The sequence below is a fragment of the Halichoeres trimaculatus genome, unplaced genomic scaffold, assembly GCF_033239565.1.
Source record: "Halichoeres trimaculatus isolate MK-OKI-2021-1 unplaced genomic scaffold, fHalTri1.1 fHalTri1_scaffold_13, whole genome shotgun sequence".
Classification (NCBI taxonomy): domain Eukaryota; kingdom Metazoa; phylum Chordata; class Actinopteri; order Labriformes; family Labridae; genus Halichoeres; species Halichoeres trimaculatus.
Window position 1 is genome coordinate 7,329,109 of NW_027437191.1, and position 21,437 is coordinate 7,350,545.

At 40.0% G+C, this 21,437-nt stretch overlaps 1 pseudogene; it reads left to right on the forward strand.

The window, feature by feature from the left end:
• The first annotated feature begins 6,515 nt into the window (after positions 1–6,515).
• Positions 6,516–13,924, forward strand: LOC141801669 (uncharacterized; annotated as a pseudogene).
• Positions 13,925–21,437: the final 7,513 nt, after the last annotated feature.

Below are 21,437 nucleotides of genomic sequence, written 5' to 3' on the forward strand. Positions count from 1 at the left end.
TCGTAGGGTGACTTTCTGAGACAATTCCAGATCCCTCTGGAAAAAAAACAGATATTGGATTATATTATCTTTTACTATATCTATATTTTTGAACTTGATTTAAAATTCTTTCCAGTAAAATTAAAAATGGCCAAATTAACTATGACAAAGGATTAGAGCCATGTTACAAAATTAAAAAAAAGTAAAATTACAAGATTTAGCTCATAAATTTAGCTCTATAACTTTATGCTATAAGGAAAGCACCTGTACTAAAATGAAGACCATGGAGCATAATGTGAAGTTGTGCTTCAGGGTAGGTTTCGCAAATAGGATAAACAGACTCAGCTTTCCCTAATCAGTAAGTCATCTTTGGACCTTTTCTTTAATAAACCAATTGCACTCTCTGCAATCACAGCAAGGTAGACTGTGAGCTACAAATGAATTTTCCTCAAAACGAGCTTTCCTCTGCGCTAGGGAACGTCTGCAGGTTGCAGCACTGATAAAATTTGACACAAAAATATGAAATAACTTCACCCAGGAGAGGTTTGGTGTCATCAAAATCATTTTACTTATATATGAGGTCACAATTTTTAAACCACATATCTTAGATCTCCTGATAGCCTACAGCTATAGACTAAGATAATGAGTTTATTCTTATAAATTTCAGGCTTTATTCTCATAAATTTACAATTTTATTTTCATAAAATTATGACTTTTGTCGCACATTTATGATATTAATCTGTCATGAAAAAAAAAAGGATTGAGAGTTTTTAGAACACAAAAGTGCGAAGAAAGCAAGGTCATATTCATCTTTTACGGTGCACTGTGTGGAGGACAGCAGCATTTAGCAGAACCCAATTAGCAGAAGTGGGATATGTTAAAAGTCCATGTGAGGAGTTTCTAATTGAGCCTGAAAAGCCGAGGCTCTGTCTTATCTGACTGCTAAACTCCAGACTTCTCTTAATGTAACTTGACATTAATGTTACTTAATGTTACTCAGTGTTACTTTACATTATTGGAGGTCCAACACCATCCTGAGGCCCCTTGCATAAATTCAAGAACCTTGACCCAGGTCATAGCTGAGTTCAGAGTGCATAAGTCAAAGGTCCATCTCCCCCTGGATACACAATGATCTCTCTGCTGCACAACCTGTTACCTAGCATGAATCAAAACCCTCAGTCTCCATTCAAGATCCTCCAAGTGTCAGGCCAGGATTCCAGCTGTTCAAAAAGTTTAAGCTGTCATTTGTGGTATATTTCACTTCATGTTGCACCAAATAATATCAGTGGGTGACAAGGAGGGATTGCAGGCTAGTTTCGCAGCCAGACTCTACTATACAGAGCCGTGCTGTATTTGTGTGCAGAACATGGTTTAGGATCTTCTCAATAAAATATGCAAGATTGTCCCTGAAAAAGTCTGAATGGTGGTCTTTGTTGCTCTAAAACCTGAACACAGTGTTCAGCATTAATGTAGCCTTCTCTTCTATGTGCCATGGATCTCCACACCATCAGGGACGCTTGCTTTGGAGCTGTGTGCAGATTACAAGGTGGTGGAAGACACAGCACACGTTATGTTTAAAAAGAGTTTCAAAATTTGATTTGTCAGACCACCTGACAGATTCACTTCCTTTTGTGAGTAGGTTTCTCTAGATTCCCTGAGGCCTGTAAAATGATTTACTTCACAGCCTTCATGACTTCACCCATCTGCTAGTAAAGCAGGGGACAAATTGGAAATGCTGACTCAACACAACTTCAGTCAACCTAACAAGAGGCACAGAGGCGGGGTTCAGGCTAGCCTTTAGCCTCCTCGCTTACAGTTAAGCTTGCTCTATGTTTGACTTGTCTGCATACAAATAATTTCATTTTAGCAGCCTGGCCCTGTTGCCCGGTTCTTTTCAAAAGTTCTGCTTTGTCCATGGAACTAACAATTCTCAAAAAGCTCCAAGAGTCCAAAGTACAAGAAATACCCTGATCCCTAAGTGAAAATACCCAAATTGAGCACAGTTAGTTATTTTACCTTCCCAGTGTCATGCCACTCGTTAGTGTTACAAGGTCTCAGGTGTGAATGGGGAGCAGGTGTGTTAAATTTGGTATTTCACTCTCACACTGGTCGCTGAACGTTCAACATGGCACCTCATGATAATGAACTCACTGAAGATCTGAAAAAAAAAAATTGTTGCTCAACATAAAGATGGTTTAGGCTTTAAGAAGATTGCCAATACCTGGAAACTGAGCTGCAGCTCAGTGACCAAAACCCATCCAGAGGTTTAACAGGACGGGCTCCACTCAGAACAGACCTCGCCATGGTCGACCAAAGAAGCTCAGTGCATGTGCTCCGCGTCCAGTGTTGTAATGTAACAAAGTACAAATACTTTGCTACTGTACCTAAGTAAATTTTTTTACATATCTGTACTTTACTTTGTTACTTTTATGTCTGACAACTTTTACTTTTACTCCACTACATTTCCTTAATAAGATATGTACTTTTACTCTGATACATTTTCTCTATTTAGGCCTATTTTCGTTACTCGTTGCTACAAAACAAAATTAGAAGAAAGTGTGAAAACAGGAGTTTAAGGTAACAAACTTACAAAGCTATCACCCAACCTATTCAGTTTGTTCTACAGAGTTTTATCATCCTTCAGCACATTGTTTGGTTTTCCAGCCTCTAGCTCTCCACTCTTGGTTCACTGACTCCCTTTCACCAGAATCCCCTTTTCCCACAGCTGCTGCCCTGAAGCTCCATAAACACAAACTGTCAGATGTGTTTCTGTCACAAAGCAGCAAAGGTTTTATTTGATATCAGTCATTGTAATGTATGGATGTCTTCATTTAACCCTTGGTTAAACTTTTAAAGTGATATTTTATCAGTGTGATGACCAGTAAATAGTAAGAAACATGAGTAAAGATTTTATTGATTACTCATTGACTGGTAATTGTGCTCACTTTTCTCACTCGTTATGGAAACACTCTGAAAAAAAGACTTTCTCTTTAGACATACAGTAGCATCTTTTTTTAAAACTTTTCTTAGGTAATGTGGCAAACAGAATAAAGTTGCATTTAACCAGCAGATGACTCCTCCCATTGGTACCCGATGTGCATGTGTGTCTCTGTTCTTGCTGCCTTTACATATTTGCCAGTCTTGATCGTGTGCAGAAGTTGGTGGTGATGGGTTTTTCACTTCTGACTTAACCCATTGGACACACCAAACCATGGAGAGACATGCAGCCGCTCTCACATTTTCACTGGTGTGATTTAAGGACTCAGGATTATGTAAGAGTGTCTGGAGCTGACTGACAGTGGCAGTTGTTGGTGGACGATGACGTCCAGCGTCAGCTGTGGAGCCAGAGAGTCTCTGTCCTCTGCTCCCACAGGAACTGAACCTGGAGTGGAGGACTGGGATCTCACTGAGAGGGCTGTGGCTTCATGTTTCACTTACAGCCTCCTCCCTCACCTCCTTGCTCACATGTGGAGAATTTGTTTGATTTACTTTGTTCCTTTTGGCTTTGTTCAGACTGTAGGCAAAATATTTAAATAATCTTGTGCGAACTGTTTGCAGTTATTTTCAAGTATTCAGTCAGAAGTTTTTAAAGAGACAATAGAAAATGATTTTTATAGGTTGTTGCAGTAAAGGCATCAATGAAAACAGGCCCTCTCTCATACAATCATAATTTTTACATACAGACTAAATATAAATAGATAGCAGAGTATCTAAATTTAAGATACAGATTTTTCTGCTTTGAAGAGAAAAGAACTTTCCGCCACTCAGAGTGTTCAAAATGATTTACTCATAATTCACAGTTTATAATAAACATATTCATGCACTCAAAAGTAAAACCTTTTAGTTGTTCTGACTGTGGTAAAAGCTTTATCCACAAATCTAAGCTGAAAAGACACAGATCTGTCCACACCAAAAAAAAAAGAAGAAAAAAACAAAAAACCTGATATGAAAAAAAATCTGGCAACACGTATTTTGTCCACTGCAAAGAAAAACCTCTGAATGCAGGAAAGACTATAGCCATAAACAACATCTAACAAGACATTTGCTTTGTCATTTACAACCTCTCAGCTGTTTTGAATGGGGTAAAAGATTTAACCAAAAGGAAATCCAACAGTACATGATTGTTCTTAAATGAAGGACAGGATGCAGCTGCTCTGAATGTGGTGTTAGATTTCCCCTCACGCTGACTTTGGAGCTTCACATGTCAACCCAGAGTTTGGGGGAAACCTCCTCAGCAGCTCTGAATCTCACATTAGAGTGTCTTTATTAAACATTAAACTGCAAAAACAACTGTCAAGAGAGGCAGAGAGAAGAGGGCTATGTAGAGAGAGCCACACTGGAAGAACGATATCCTGATGTTATTTAATTTATGATCCACTCAACGTGTAAATTGTTTATCTTGTAGGGGGTCTGGATAGTGATGGGTAGGTGAGGCGTCATGAACCTTTTTGGCACATTACCCGTATTGTATTGATACTGTGTTGGTACTGTCACTTTGTTGCTCAATACTGACATCTACTGGATCCTAAACAACATTGCGTAATGGGTCTCCAAGTGGAGAGACTGGACTGGCGCACTGATTCAATGACCTCGATTATATAATAAAATTATTTGAGTTTTTGTATTTCATATGGTAAACCATAAGATTTTGAACAATGATCTAAATGAAAAAAAGGCATTGATGTCATTGACATCTTTAAAAAAGTCATAAATAACTTGGGCTATATCAGCGGGGTATTTAGTTGTTTGGGGGCCCAAGGCAAACCCAGTCAATGGGGCCCTCCATGTCCTTGTAACTCATCTTCCTCAGAGCTAGACTGGCCTTCCCTGGGTCCACTGTCTCTTTCCCAGAATCAAGGCATGAGACAGTGCTAATCTTGTACATGGTAACTTAACGCAACTAAATGCATTTCCTCAAGTGCTGTACTTTAGTTTGATTTTGAAAAAAGTGAATACATAATTTAGTCCACTTTGTCCTGGATTTGAAATCTTTTATGGTCAATTGACAGCTTATTTGTCCCACAGTGGGGAATTTACAGAGTAACAGTAACAAACAAGAAAGTACAAAGTGAAAAACATTACAATAGGTAAATATTAAAAAAAATAATTTAGTAAAGAAAAAATATGTAAATATCAAGCACAGCATAAAACAGGAAAAAAATCTACTGATAGAGGTGATATTTACAGTCACCATACTTTTTGGTACTATTATTTTAAAGTTAATGTATTTTTATTTGACCCCCCTGTCCAGTGAGTTATGTATCCAAAAAAGAGATTTTGTACAACCGTGTTTATCACCAAATCAAAAAGTTTGATTTTGAGAAAATTATCCTGTTTCCTGGGCTAAATAAAGTCCTTAAAATCCTAAAAGTCTTATATGTTTATCTTAGATCTCAGAGCAACATTGTTTTTATTTTCGACTTGGTTGAAAATAAGAAAAAAAAACAGGAAAAAAAGTGTGTTTTACAACTTTCTTCCTGAATCAAATTTTCAGATGTGTTGTAACATGGAATAGCCCATTGAATAAGAAGGGAGGGGAGTACCCAAAACTATCATTGGAGATTAAGCCTTTTGATGTATTTTGAAGCATGTGAAGTAAGATTTAGAAAAAAGAAATGCTTTCAATTGAAGAGAACTTCACAAATCAGTTTTTAAGAGATAATTTCGGGGCCCCTGGGAAACTTGGGTTCCCAGGCAACTGCCTGTGTTTGCCTAATTGTAGCTACGCCACTGGGCATATGTATATATATATATATATATATATATATATATATATATATATATATATATATATATATATATATATATATATATATATATATATATATATATATATATACCCAAGGAGGGAAAAACCACAGTGCAACAAATGCTTCAAGTTTGTATGGCTGTGCGTGCTGCCATCTAGAGCCAGAAAATGGGCTTTTTCCTTTTTTTTTCATGTACTTTCATGAGATCGGGTTCCCTCTTTGGATCAAAATAACAGTTAAGTGAACCGCAACACTGTATATTTTTAGCTTTGATTTCTTTTATGCTGAAATTTCCGACAAATATGGTCATAGGCCACTGAAGGCTGATGATTTGTGTTCATTTCACATATTTTCAGATCAAGCCATTTAACTACATCAGAAATGCACATGGGATACTTTGATCTTTCTAAAGTATATCCAAAATGATGCTTTGTAGCATTATTTAGTTTCCGTCCGCCTGTGGTGGACAGTAGTACAACTAGATACGTCTATACCGGTGGAAAATTTTCCAGAAAGAAGAAGGAGGAAGAGGTAAAGGTCAAGGCAGCGCAGCAGGACTGGAGTCTGGCTGGACTTTCGAGGATAAAGGAGGGCAGAGAAAAGACCCGAGATGTCAGGAGAGCATTAGTCTGCTTTCTGAACGAGACACAGTCTATGTTCACAACAGATGGGAAGAATTTATCGGTATAAATGTGACGATACACACTCCTGTACGGTAGGTGGCTCTATACACTTGTACATTGTTTGCTACCCACAATTAAACGAAAGAAGAAGAAGAAGAAAGGCGGAAGCGGAAGAAGTAGATGAAGTTTATATTTTCGGTCTTCGCCAGCCAACTCGAGGAATCCTCTCAAACGACGTTAAGATTTGTTTTTCTTCTTTGACTCTTGGATGTGAGGAGATGTCCAGGTTTCAGGATCTTACAGGTTTATTCGAGCGGCGGCTGCTCGCTGCGGTTATCAGAGACATGGACGAACAAAGAACACCGTCTGGATACGAAGAGGAGCTCCAGCTCCAACAATACTACTGGATGTGATTTTAACACCTGAGATAAAGATGCACAGAGCAGGTTGGTTCCTAAAAATGTGTGTGATAATGCTTCAAGGAATCGAGCTAGGTCCATGGCTGTCATCGCCGAGCTTAATTCATGTAAAACACATCATTAAAATCGCTCTGGAAATGTGAAATCTACTGTGGGTTTGCTGCGTGGAAAGAAAGAAACGTTTATTTACGTTTCCTGTGTGAAAACATAAATTGTATTCGAAACATCAGCACACTTAACAATCATGCTGGGTGGTGTCTGGAGCCTCCTCCACGTCACCCGTCAGTACCTGATGCAGAGTAATGACCGTTGACAGGGGCCATGTTGGATTTGACGCAGGCGTCCCGTCAGTCACTGAGCGGAGCTGTGTCTCTCATTGGACAAACTCGTGAACCCTTTTATCTTCTTAACCGCAGAGTTACAAAATATTCACCCTGTGTACGGTGTGCACTGAAAGCAAAATAAGTTTCAGATCCAAGCCTGTTTGCTGTAAACACGTTTTTGAATGAACAGCAACTTTTATCACGTCTGCACTTCATTTTTGTAAATCAGATGTTAGCACAGTACACTTCATGCACGAGCACAAGCCCATGTGTGCAAACGCAATGACGGTATAACATGTAATCTATGACGTATGATATCTGTGACTGCTCTTGACAGTTGTTTGAAACACTTGTTGGCTGCATCAAACCGAAATGACTTAAGATGAGCCGGAAAGTAAGTCAAGTTTTATTAGTAGATGCTTCATGATGACGTAGGCTGGACCTGAGGTGGACTGGGACAAAAAAATTGGCCCTGGCACTTTGGACCAGACTCGACCACCACATTTGATATTTGACCACCTTTTCAGTCTTTTTGGTCACTCAAATGTAGAGATGTTCGATACCTCTTTTTATGCAGACGTTACCAATACGAGTACTCCTTAAGTACTCACCGATACCGAGTACCAATACCATAGTACTTTTGATACATAAAATTTGAATTAACAGTGACAGATCATTTTGATCAAAGACAGCACAGTCACTCTGCCATGAAGTCCAAATAACACAAACAACTCTCTCTTAGTTTAGATTTTTTTTGATAAATATTAAAAATATGTATTTTAAAAGTGCACAATAAAACTAACAACTGTCAGAGTTTAACTATTTTTTAAAGTAAACTAAAGTGCAAAATAAAACAGTTTAACAGTTTTCTCCCTGGTTCATTCATGTTGTCTGAACAGGACCTGGCGCAAATTTGCCGCTGTGTTAAACCCAAGCGGCAACCTCCAGTCTGAGAATATGAAACATTGCGTAAGTGCTAAAATGTGCTGTTTCTGGAGTGTTCGCTTGAGACTGGCTCCGGAAGTACTGGAAGTCACATACACACCAAGCCAAAAAAGCCGTTTTCAAAGCAGAAATGAACCTATTTGCAGCCTGGTTCAAAAAATGTCTCGTGTTTGAAGGGGTGAATTTTTTTCTAACACGGCCGTTCAGATGACATTAAGATCGTGAGCTCCCCCAATAAGAGGCACAGCTGAGGGTCACGTGACGGCTGGCGCCCTATGGCTGTAGGTGAAGCCCTTGCCACTACCAATATGGCCGCTATAGCCAATGTGCTTCATTTTCCGTTGCGGGTGACGTCGGGGAGACTATGTCCATGTTTTATACGGTCTATGGTTAAACCACAGCAACTAGTGGCGAGGAGGATATGCTCGATGTAAGATTTTTTTGCCTAGAGTATCTGCTGCTGGTATCTGTGAGTACTGATACCTTGAAAAAAGGCTGGCATCGGCCAGATACTGATACCTGGTATGGGTACTTGCCCATCCCTACTTAAATGTGCATACCAACAGTGGAACTCTTTGAAACAATGAACCTTATGCCATGCAATAAGTTTAGGGGAATCAGTGAGAGTGAAAACATTAAATATATCCAAAAAGAGTCAATCATTGACCCTATTGAACTCAACACTCCATCACAGTTATACATCTTAAAGTAGTATTTATCCTGTCTGGTCAGTGTACTGTGTGTCTTATAAACAGTCACAAGTAGAAAGACATTATTACCGAATTTCACCTGCGTTTACAGTTAGATGCCCTGATTGATCTAGGACGATTTTCTTAATTTGGGGGGATCTGCCCATCCTCACATATGAAACTGATTTTATGTACTTTTCTGTTTACATCTCTCCACCACAGCCACCTTTGAGAGTTCTTCATTAGGGTGAAAATACCCTTTCTTGGCACATAAGAAGGAAGATTTTTTCTTAACCAAGGTGATCCAAATTAAGAGAGTAAAACACACTTCCTGCTGGCATCAGGTAGCAGTATTATTAGTGGTTAATACTTAAATAAAAAAGTGTTCAGGATGGGACTCCTGTGTGCATTTGGGTCAATGATGATGAAAGATGAACATGAAGGTTATTAGGGATGCCAAGTATGTAAAAAAAATTATACTTTGACCCTCTCTCCTTGCTACACTCATTCAATTTAAAAAAAAAGATTTCTAAGCTACTAGCATGTGTCACTTAGCAACTGTCAGGCTCAAATGACCAATTTCCAGATGTCAATGAGTATTGTGAAGTACCAGTGAGCAACTGGCAGGTATATATTAGCAATTTTCATTTTGTCAGGTGTAAATGACCAATTGTCGGGTACTAATCAGCAATTGTGAGTTAACAATGAGAAATTGTCAGGTGTCACTGAGCAATTCGCAGATGGCACCTGACAATTGGCATATGCCAATGAGCAACTGGTAGGTACCAATGAGTGATTTTCATGTGTCAGTGAGAAATCAATGGTTTACCATAAGCTGTTATTGGAACATGGCCCTGCTAGCTGTTTGGGTACAGATTCTCTCAGAGCTATTAGTGCCCCTAATAACAATAATAACAATAATACATGTTATTTATGGAGCGCATTTCAAAAACTCATAGATGCTTTACAAGGTAGAAAAAAACTAAAATACAAGTTATAACAAATACAAATCTACAAAATAGATAAATAACAGTAAAGTACATGCATAGAAAAAAAAATCTAAAACAAAGATGAAGAGGAGGGGACCAAGCACTGAACCCTGAGGGATGCCTTGCAACAGGAGAGCAGTAGAGGAGAAACAGTTATTGATGAAAATGAACTGTTTCCAGTCAGAGGCTATGATTTCAGCCAGGTGCAGGCATTGTTCATGAAGTGGAAAGACATTTTAGGTGGGAAAGCAGGATGGGATGGTTGATTGTATCCTAAGAGGCTGTGAGATCCAGGAGGATGAGAATAGAGAGTAAGCCAAATTCCGAGGAGAGGAGGAGGAGGTAATTTGTGTCCAACAAAGAGCATGCGCCTCCTGAAGAATGATCTAGTTTCTTAAATATATCTTTGACATGTACAGTATTAATCCATATCTTTGGTTAACAGATGTGTGAAAACAGGTGAACTCCACCTTCAGTTCTTTGAGATTTCTTTTTTGACGTTTATACTTCCCAAGTATATTTTTCAGTTCTTTTAGTAAACTTTTAGATTAGTTGGCTCCACAATGATTTTTTTCACCGAGTTTTTTTTTATTATTGTTTCGCACTATGAAGTAAAATACATGTCACAAGCATATCAAAATTAATCTCATTGCACAAAACTGAATTGGGTGGGAATGTTTGAAAAAAATGCTGATTCTACTGGTGCAACAGATCCCAGTTTGTTGATATGGTTTTCAATAATAGAGCAAATTTTTACAATTACTTTTAAATTATTCCACAGATCCCAAATCTATGGTTCACAGACCCCTAGGGGATCCTGGGACCCCACTGTCAGAATCACTGACCTCATATCTTGTTTTTATTTCTTCACTGTGTCCTGCAGATGTTCAGCTAGTTATTGTGAAGAAAGAGGAGCTTCCCTCTGAGCAGCAGGAGTGGAGCCCCTATCCAGACCAGGAGGATAATGAGTCTCCACTCATTAAAGAGGAAGAGGAGGAACTGTGGATCGGTCAGAGGAGAGAGCAGCTTCAAGGACTGGAGGAGGCTGATACCAAGGTCCTGTTTCCTTCAGTCCATATGAAGAGTGAAAATGATGAAGAGAAACCTCAGTCCTCACGGCTCCATCAGAGACTAACTGACCATATGGATACAGCAGCTGGTGGAGAGGACTGTGGAAGACCAGAACCAGCAAAGAGCTCAGATCCAGAAAGAAATTTACAACCAGAGATTGAGGTTCAAATTGAAGCCTCCTCAGAGACTGGATCAGTGTCTGAAGATGAGGCAGATGACTGGACGGAGACCAGGGACTGTCCTGAAATAATGAAATCTGTCACAAATGAAAGAGCAGAGACTGTAGAGTCACACTATTTTTCTGAGTCTGATATTATTAATCCAGTGGTTTCTCCCACAGAAAAGAGACCTTTCAGCTGTTTAGAGTGTGAAAAAGGATTTGCTCATAAAGCAGATTTGGGAAGACACATGTTAGTTCACACAAAAGAGAAACCCTTCAGCTGCTCTGAATGTGGTAAGGGATTTAACCTTAAAGGAAATCTGACTAAACATATGCTTGTCCACACCAAAGAAAAACCTTTCAGCTGCTCTGAGTGTGGAAAAGAATTTACCCATAAAGCAGATTTAGGCAGACACATGTCCTGTGTGCACTCAAAAGAAAAACCTTATAGTTGTTTTGCGTGTGGTAAAGGATTTAACCTTAAAGGAAATCTGACTAGACATATGTTTGTCCACTCAAAAGAAAAACTTTTTAGCTGCCCAGAGTGTGGGAAAGAATTTTCTCATAATACAGATTTGGGCAGACACTTGTTTTGTGTTCACTCAAAAGAAAAACCTTTCAGCTGTTCTGCGTGTGGTAAAGGATTTAACCTTAAAGGAAATCTGACTAAACACATGTTAGTCCACACCAAAGAAAAACCTTTCTGCTGCTCAGAGTGTGGAAAAGGATTTAGTCATAAAACAGATTTAGAAAGACACATGTTAGTCCACACAAAGGAAAAACCTTACAGCTGTGTTCAGTGTGAAAAAGGATTTTCCCGTAAAGAAGCTTTGAGCAGACACATGATTGTCCACTCAACAGAAAAACCTTTCACCTGTTCTGAATGTGAAAAAAGATTTAACCATAAAGAAAGTTTGGCAAGACACATGTTTGTCCACACCAAGGAAAAACCTTTCAGCTGTTCTGAGTGTGGCAAAAGATTTAACCGTAAAGCAAATTTGGCTTCACATATGTTTGTCCACACCACAGAAAAACCCTTCAGCTGCTCAGAGTGTTGGAAAGGATTTAACCGTAAAGACAATCTAACAACACATATGTTGGTACATTCAAAGGAAACACCTTACAGCTGTTTTGCATGTAGTAAAAGTTTCAAACGAGAAGAACATCTGAACACACATGTTTTTGTGCACACCAAAGAAAAACCTTTCATTTGTTCTGAATGTGGGAATGGATTTAACCGCAAAGACAATCTGGCCAAACATATGTTAGTCCACACCAAAGAAAAACCTTTCAGCTGCTCAGAGTGTGAAAAAGAATTTACTCATAAAGCAGATTTAGGCAGACACATGTTGTGTGTTCACTCAAAAGAAAAACCTTACACCTGTTATGAATGTGGGAAAGGATTTAACCGTAAAGACAATCTAACAGCGCATATGTTTGTTCACACTAAAGATTCCTTTCAGCTGTTCTAAATGTGGGAAAGGTTTTAACTACAAAGTAAATCTGACTTCACTCATGATCATTCATAAATGAATGATACCACTGGACTGGCTTGTGTTGGTGTTTGGTTTCCCCCTAAGCCGACCTTAAAGGGACAGTTCAGTTTTTTGAAGTGGGGTTGTATGAGCTCTATGTGACCACTAAGGACATTAGATACAGTAGAAACTGGACATCAAGATGCTGAGTGTTACTGCTGCCACGACTGTTAATGTTGTTGTTGCTGTTACCGGACACTCCAGAATTTAGAAGAGCAGGGAAATCTGTGTGATGAGTTATACAGGCGGCTTGAGAGCCAGCAGTGTCCTCAGACAAATCCTGAAGAGTGTCTGTAACCAAGTTCCACTCGTGGCAGCAGTAACACTCAGCATCCGTGGGCATTGAGTCACAGCTCAGACATTTACACCACTGAGTATTTCTGACTCTATCTTGATGTCCAGTGTCCGTGGATGTTTCCTCTGTATTCCTTTCAGTCGCCATCTGTAGCAGCTCTTCTTCTGTGTACTCCGGTTCATACAGGTATCCTTTTGGTTCCAAAGCGAATGGAACTTCATCATCGCTGTCATAGTCACTCATTTTGAATTTCCTATGTTGCCTCACAATCCTTAGAGTACAAACAAAAGAATTACGATACTTGATCAAACTTACACGAAGCTGTAACCAGCGCCCGAAACATAGCTTGTTTACATTCCCTACAGCTGAAAGGAGGAGGGGGAACAGAGCGCACTAGCGCTGCGCGGAAGGATACATGACCAGTTAGTTAGGTAAGGATAAATGTTTATATTTTCGAAGACTTAATGCACTTAAAAAATATTTTATGTTGTAATCTTAAACTGTGGTGGTATTACTTTTTGATTTTAGTTCTTGTAGGCAGAGAAAATAGCCTTTGAATCTGGTACGGTCTTTCCCTGTTCGCGCCTATTTCCTAGTCACCAGCGATTACAGTCTGTGTCTTACTGAGGGAGAGGAGACAACTTTCTACTGTATCTAATGTCCTTAGTGGTCACATAGAGCTCATACAACCCCACTTCAAAAAAACGTAACTGTCCCTTTAAAGCAGATTCTCTTTGTGTTCAGAGTTATAAAGTAAGCGTTATTAAAGTCATTGAGAGTTTTTGAAAAATATATTAACATAAAACAAATTTGTGTAGCTGTTAACATGATGGTTACCTTCATTTATAAGTCATGTGGAGTACCCTTGCAGAGGTGGTTTCAGGGGTAAGGGTTTTAGAGTCCTATTTTACATTTGAAGAGTTCTTTGCTTTTACATCAAGGAGCAAGGGCAACATTAAGGAAACTTTCTCCTGACCACATGGTTTATATTTCACACTATATTTCCTGTTGTTGTTTCTCACTCATTGTGTGTTGGGGATGGGGTCATGGCACAGGGAGACATATCACTTTGTGTCTGTTTTCTGTATATAAGGTTATGACACATTTGTTAGGGGGCTATGGAGAGCTAAGTTTATCATCATTGGTGTTGGTTACGACTCAGAGTAATCTGAACATTTCTCAATAAACTCAATCATCAAAATGAGCTTAAGTCTCAAATTGTGTTGTGAGGGATGGTACAGTAGGCTATGTATTTATACTGAGATGCTGTACCTGTGTGCCTCATTTGAAACTGTCGCTGCTGCTAACCAATTCAATCTGAGGCGTCACCACAGCACAAAGCATGCAAGCTTCGAAGAGTCACATCCTGAACAATCAGAGACCCTTCAGGCCACGTCCACTTGAAGTTGGGTATCTGAGAAACTGCATAAATTTTCATAAATTTAGGCTTTTCATCCACACGAAACCACAGTTTTACGTCACTAAAACAATGCTTTCTGAAAACTAAGGCCAAAGTGAAGTTTTTGGAAAACTCAGGTTTTATAGTTTCCTGTATACACCAGAATCTGAGGCTGTGTCCAAATGGCGTACTAACATACTACATACTACATGGTCGTTGTGTATATACTGTATACTACATACTATAAGTATGGTTAGAGTGCCAACCGTTTACACTGTAGTATACTACTCGGTTTCCCATGATGCATTTCAAAACCTCCGACGACAAGAATTGGAAGCACACATAAGTCCATGGAAGCACACCAGGCTATCAAATATCTCTGTTGATTCGCCACATTTGAAAGTTTTAAGAACATTTTAGGCGAGAAAGTCATCACGTAGAACACCAAAATGTGGTCATTTGGGCCACAAAACGCACGGATACAAATTTAATTTCGACATTTCGGACATTCTGTTAAGAGCGCCAATACGTTATCGAAGAAACTTCCGGTCCGCTCCAAAACAAGAGCTCAATTTACAAAAGCGTTAAAGAACTTCCAAGGAGATAAACGGGTGCTTTTATTTTGAAAATGGGAAGTTCGCTAGTGGATGATTTTTAGCTAACACCGGTCTCAAGACGAATTCATCACTCTTCGAATTAAAAAATGTTTACTGCTCGCAGACACCAAAGACGATCCGTCCGTCGCCTCAGGCACTTTACTTCTATGTACTTACGTTTAGGTTTCCCTGTAGAGCTATGTCCATTTCAGTTGCTTCTCATCTTATCATCTCATTCTGTATTTATGTTTATAAATACGGGGCTCGCAATGCATTATGGGGCGTGTCAGTGCGACTAGGGGTGCTTCTCAAAGCTCCAAAGTTCCATCCACGCCTCCTCCACTCGCCTCCTCCACTTGCGTCTTAGTCCCGCCCACCAGAGATGCATGCCAGAGACACGAGGAAACGAAGAGAGGAGAGAGGAGACGAGGAGGTTCATTTTATGAGCATTGAGATGTCCTCTCCTCCGGAGCGTCACATGACGTCAGTGTTGGAGTGATGGCGGCGTCACAGCTGGATAAACCGGTCTGAACGCACGGGAGAAACTAAATTAAAGAAAATGATGTAAACAACAGGGCGCTCGACCACAGAAAATTCATATTCACTTTTAGATCAGTTTAACATGAATATGTTCATGAATGAAAAAGAAAACGTCCCCAGAGTGATAGTTTTTACTTCTTATGTTGGGGCCACTTTGTGTTAATAAATAATGTGTTTATTCTGCTATAAGCACTGCTAAGTGCACTGGTGGGACAGGAGGAGAGAGAAGCAGAGCTGTCTGCAGCGGTGCCTTTCATCCATTACGCGCACGCAGAGGGACAGAGGTGAAACTGTTGCTGTATCAGCCAAAAATTGCATGATCTCACACCGATCACTGATAAAACAATAGTTTGCTACTGTATGAAAATTGCGTGGTTATGTGTTATTTTTAAAGGCATTATTGAACTGGCTGGAGTGAGCCAGTGGAGCGCGCAGTCAGCTGACCCGGAGCCTTTCAGTTTCACTTTAAGCCTTGTTGTCTGTTGTCCGGTCTCTGGGGCTCTTTCTAATTGTCTGTTGTCATCCTCAGTGAGAATGAATGTTGTAATCATCCAGATAAATATCAAACATGTTTGAAAATTATCGGGGCGGCTCTGACGAGTCTGTGAGACGATCGTGGGGCCAAAGATTCATCTGTCAACAGCTCACACTAGAAGATAATCTTTACCGAACGTCGGGGTGGATTTTAGTCCCCGACCAGATTTCCTCTCTGATTGTGGGGAGGACCGAATCTGGGTTAAATCGGGCGAGAATGCTGAAGTGCGAGCCAGGCTTTACACTTAAACAGCGTATCTTGCTCCATGGTGCTCACGTTTCACACATGTGGACAGCTGACGCTTTGTGACCGGCTCTGATACGTCACAAGGGGGCGTGTCTGTCAGTGAAAAGACTTCCGCGAAGCCTGCACTTGTGTTTCCTCGATTATGCCTCCTCCAGCTCAGTCTCCTCTCTCCTCTCTCCTCTCTCCTCCGAGCACATTTGGCGCTTTGGAATGTCCTCCAATATGGCTGCTCACAAAGTACTTCCGGTGTCGTGGAGGAGAGAGGAGATAGGAGACTGCATTTTGGCACATTGGGAAGCACCCTAGTATGCCCACCTCCCATACTTAAAATTTTTACCGATATAGTATACATCCGGGTATTTCTCGCGAACACAATCTTTTCATACTATTTAATGTGAACGCACTACATACTATTTTTGACGTCACACTCAGTATGATTAGTACGTTAGTATGCCATTTCGGACACAGCCTGTGCCTGTTTTCGAATTCGCCTACTACATACCACTTTCATAAGCAGTATGTAGTATGACTGTTCAGTTGGGTTAATTTTTGTAGTATGCTACGCTGGTCTTCAGTTCAAAGAAAACAGAAGTTGGCTACGGCTGACTTTTTTTCCCCAAAAAACTTTATTGAAAATGTACAAAATAAACAAACAACGAGTAACTTATTTGCAAATATATAATCAGAGAGAGCATTTTATATTAACTTTCAGTGGTGGAGATGATGAGGATTTAAAGATTAAAAAGAAATGGCTCTCACATTTATATTCCTCTGCTACTCCGGTTGTTGTTGCTCCGCTCTCGGCCATTTTCATTTCTGATATGGGACCAGGCGCGTTGCATTATGGGTAACAGTAGGCGAAGCAGACTGGTCCGATGCATACTGTGGATTTTTCCAGATTCAGTACATCATCCGGGTGTTTTTCTCATACTACATCTCTGACATTTGTTCGCATACTGCATACTGCATACTGCATACTACATTTTGGTCGAATCAGTAGGCACTGCTAGTATAGTATGCGAATTCGAAAACAGCCTGTGTCTTTTGTTCTTAAATGCCAAACTAAATGACAGGGGTTGATTCTGATTGGCTGACATAGGTTTAAGTTATAAGGTTACTTCAGCTTTTATCTGTAAATCGACGTGTATTTTTCATTTTTGTTCGTGCCATGTACTTAGAACTTTCAATAATTTCAAACTAACAATTGGTTGATCATAATTTGTAATGCTGCTCAGGAGAGCTCCATGATGACATGCAGGTTATGTGAGAAGTGGAAATGTGTTGTCCCAATTTTGCCATCTATAAGAATAGTGTATCAGACACAGGGGGGCATTTATACAGCATCCAAAAACACGTCATCATAGTTGCCACTTTGGACAGGAACATGAAAAAGAGTCAGTATCTACCCGTTCAAGAATAAGACATACAGGATGCAATCTGAATGTAAACTCAAACAACACCTAACAGGACTCTGTGAAAGTTGTAAGACGGCAGAAACAGTATAACATGTTCTCGTTGAGTGTACTCAACATGTAAAAGGAAGACAACAGGTGATATACCAGCTTGTTAAGGAAAACTTGGTTCTTCTCCTTGGGTCAGCAGCAGACAAAAAATATGAGCTGTTAATGAAATACTTGAGGGAGACTGGTTTAATGTGCAGAATTTAACCTTGGAATTTTGGATGTGTGTGCATATATACATATGTGTGTGTGTGTGTGTGTGTGTGTGTGTGTGTGTATGTGTGTGTATAATTTTTGTTGATATTATTTACTCCACAATTTCCTGTGTCACACTCCAATCCTACAGGTGGCGGCAATACACCTTAAGCTAGCTGTCAACGGCTAATAAAAGAAGAAGAAGAAGAAGAAGAAGAAGAAGAAGAAGAAGAAGAAGAAGAAGAAGAAGAAGAAGAAGAAGAAGAAGACGACAACTCAGAAAAAGACCTCAGCGTTTTGTTTTCTTTTTCGTCTTTGACTGTGTGAAGAGATGTCCAGATTTCAGGATCTTAAAGATTTATACGAGCGGCGGCTGCTCACTGCATTTATGAGATATGGATGAGCAAAGAACAACGCCAGCATACGAAGAGGAGCTCCAACACCAGAGAGAACTACTGGAGGAAAGAGAAAACATCTCTAGCACTGTTTATAAACATGCATATTCAGGTGCAGCCAGGGCTTAGGTTATAAAGAGGCCTGGCTGCTCCCAGGTCATTTTTCTCTCCTAAGATGGAAAGAAGGTTGTATTCACTGTATCAGGGACTAACCCTAACCTTAACTTTCCAATGAAATAAGGAGAAGGTGTGAGGTGTGCACCTCAAAAAGAAAAATGTAAATCATTTGCTCCAAATGTGAAAAGCCTGCCTGCAAGGCCCACTATGAAGTGGTCTGCAAGACCTGCTGCTCCTGAGCGCGCACACACACATACACACACATGCAAAACGCACACTCATACACATCTAACGGGGGTTTCAAGGGTTAAAATTCTAAATCAATCACTGCACAAAAAAATAGAAATGAATTTTAATCAGTGTTGCTGTTAATAAAATCTTAGACTGTATTATTATTACGTAAGAACTATTGATGGCACTGAGAATATATAAAAATGTAAACTTTGAGGGTTTCTTTTTCCAACAGGTGCATTGTGTAAACAAATTGGCATTTGAAGGGTTAAAAACAAAAAGTTGTGAATATTTCATACTTAATGACAAGCACAGATGTTTGATAACTTTATGCAGTAAAAGTAGCAAAAAACATACATAATAATAATAATAATAAAAAAATCTGGATCACTCTGTAGGTGGGCCATTTTTGGACAATCATGAAGAAAGTGTGATGTTATTTTACAGGCCAGAGAGTTAAATAAGTCTGACCAGTTAATACTGTCAGCCAAGATTGTCTCATACCACAAAAGCTCACACACGGCTCTTAATTAATGCCAGGGGCTAGCTAGCATAGATTCTGTTTTACTGTTGACAGACTAACTAGATAACCATAAAAACAGAATAACTCTACAAACAACACGATGGATACAGCATTAATTTTCTTCCCATTCAAACATCCTGCTTTTTAAACTCCTACTTCAAAATGTGTTACAGCAATTCTGTGGATAAATTTGACATATGACAGTGATGGTGATTTAAAAATGCTGACTTCATTTTATGAAAAGTGAATTTCTCTTCTTGTGATCCTCCTTGTTAAGCCTTCATGACTGATACCAACGTGTTGACATGTCTTCAGGGACTGTTTCTGTAACACTTGAATAAAAAGACTTTTTTTTCTTGTTGTTTGCCAAGAGATTAAAGTATCACGCTTTACAGAGGTGTCAAAGTGAAGTGAATTTTGGTGTTATTATTATGACTCTAACTACCATTTTAATTCATCACAACTTTGTGTTAATCAGCCAGAACTTAAAATACACAGTCCTTAAGTTGAACCTTCTTCATAATGATTAATGTCAGGACAAAGTGTCCTTTAGTAAACTGTAAATAAGTTTGAAGAGATGAATGAAACTAGATGGAGACGTGCTATATTGGAAAGTTAAAAATTTTTTCATTTCAATAAAACAAATGTTATGTTGATTCATTTTTCAGAACACTGAGCAAGCGAGCAAAACTCAAAACCTAACTGATTCAAAAACACCACCGGAAGGAGAGAGGAGGACAGACAGAGGAGAGGAGAGAGGCAGGAGAGGCTTAGGGAGAGACATTGAAAGTATGGAGACACCAAGACAGGAGCAGGGGACAGAAGTAAGACAGGTAAGTATGGAGGAGACAAGGAGAGAAGAAATGAGACTAGAGCAAAAGGAGAAGGAGAAACCAGGACAGGAGCAGGGGACAAAAGACAGACAGATGAGTGTGACAGGAGAGGAAAGGAAAGAAGGAGGAGAGGAGAGAGGCAGGAAGGGCTTGAGGAGAGAAATTGAAAGTATGGAGAGACCACAACAGGAGCAGGGGACAAGAGAAAGACAGGTAAGTATGGAGGAGACAAGGAGAGAAGACATGAGACTAGAGCAAGAGGAGAAAGAGAAACCCGGCTGGGAGCAGAGGACAGAAGAAGGACCAGGAAGTATGGAGGACACAAGGAAATATGACTGGATACTGGAGGAAAAGGGGAAGGAGAGACCAATTCAGGAGCAAAGGACAGAAGAAAGACAGGTAAGTATGGAAGGAGAGAAAAGGACAGAAAGAGGAGAGGAGAGAGGCAGGAGAGACTTTAAGAGAGACATTAGAAGTATGGAGAGACCAAGACAGGAGCAGGGGACAGAAGAAAGACAGGTAAGTATGGAAGGAGAGAAAAGGACAGAAAGATGAGAGGAGAGAGGCAGGAGAGACTTTAAGAGAGACATTAGAAGTATGGAGAGACCAAGACAGGAGCAGGGGACAGAAGAAAGACAGGTAAGTATAGAGGAGACAAGGAGAGGAGCCAGGGGACAGAGATTAGAGCAAGAGGAGAAGGACAGACTGGGGATGGAGGAGACATTGAGACAGGATCAAAAGGACAGGCAGGAGGATGTGAAAAGACAGAGACAGGAACAAGAGAAAGGACTGACACAGGACAGGGAAGAGGAGGACAGACAGATGGAAGGAGTAGAGGACAGACAACTGAAACTGGAGGAGGAGGACAGAGAGAGACAGGAGATAAAGGAGACACTGATAGAGGAGCAAAAGAAGGGACTAACACAGGAGACAGACGAAAAACCAAAACAGGAGAAAGACAAAGGGCTTAGACAGGACAGGGAGGAAGAAAAAAGACAGGAGGAAGAGGAGAGACTTAGACAGGAGAAGATGGAGAGACGAAGAGTGAGACAGGAGAGAAGACAAAGAAAGAAGGAGGAGAGGGAGGCAATGAGACTAGAGATGGAGAGACCAGTCAGTTTAGCAAGGATAAGATGGAGGGAGAAGAGACAAAGACGGGAGCAAGAAAAAAAGAGAGGGACGAGAGACAGAGGAAAAATTGAGTCAGAAGCAAAAGAAAAGAATGAGACAGGAGGAAGAGGAGAGACAGAGACAGGAAGAGGAGAGACAGAGACAGGAGGAAGAGGAGAAAGAAAGACAGGAGCAAGAGGGGAGACACAGGAAGAGGAGAGACAGACAGCAGAAAGAGGAGAGACAAATGATGGGAGGTGGAAGTAAAAAGACACATAAATGATGTAGAGTCAAAGGAGGAGAAGGGAACAAAAACTTTGACAGGAGAAGAAGGAGGAGCCGAGGAATGACAGAGATGAAGTAAAAGACAGGAGAAGAAGGAAAGAAAAACAAGGGAAAGAAAAGGAAGACCAAGACAGGAAGAGGAAAAGACATCAAGTGAAGAGATGGAGACAAATTAGTTTAGTGAGGATAAGAAG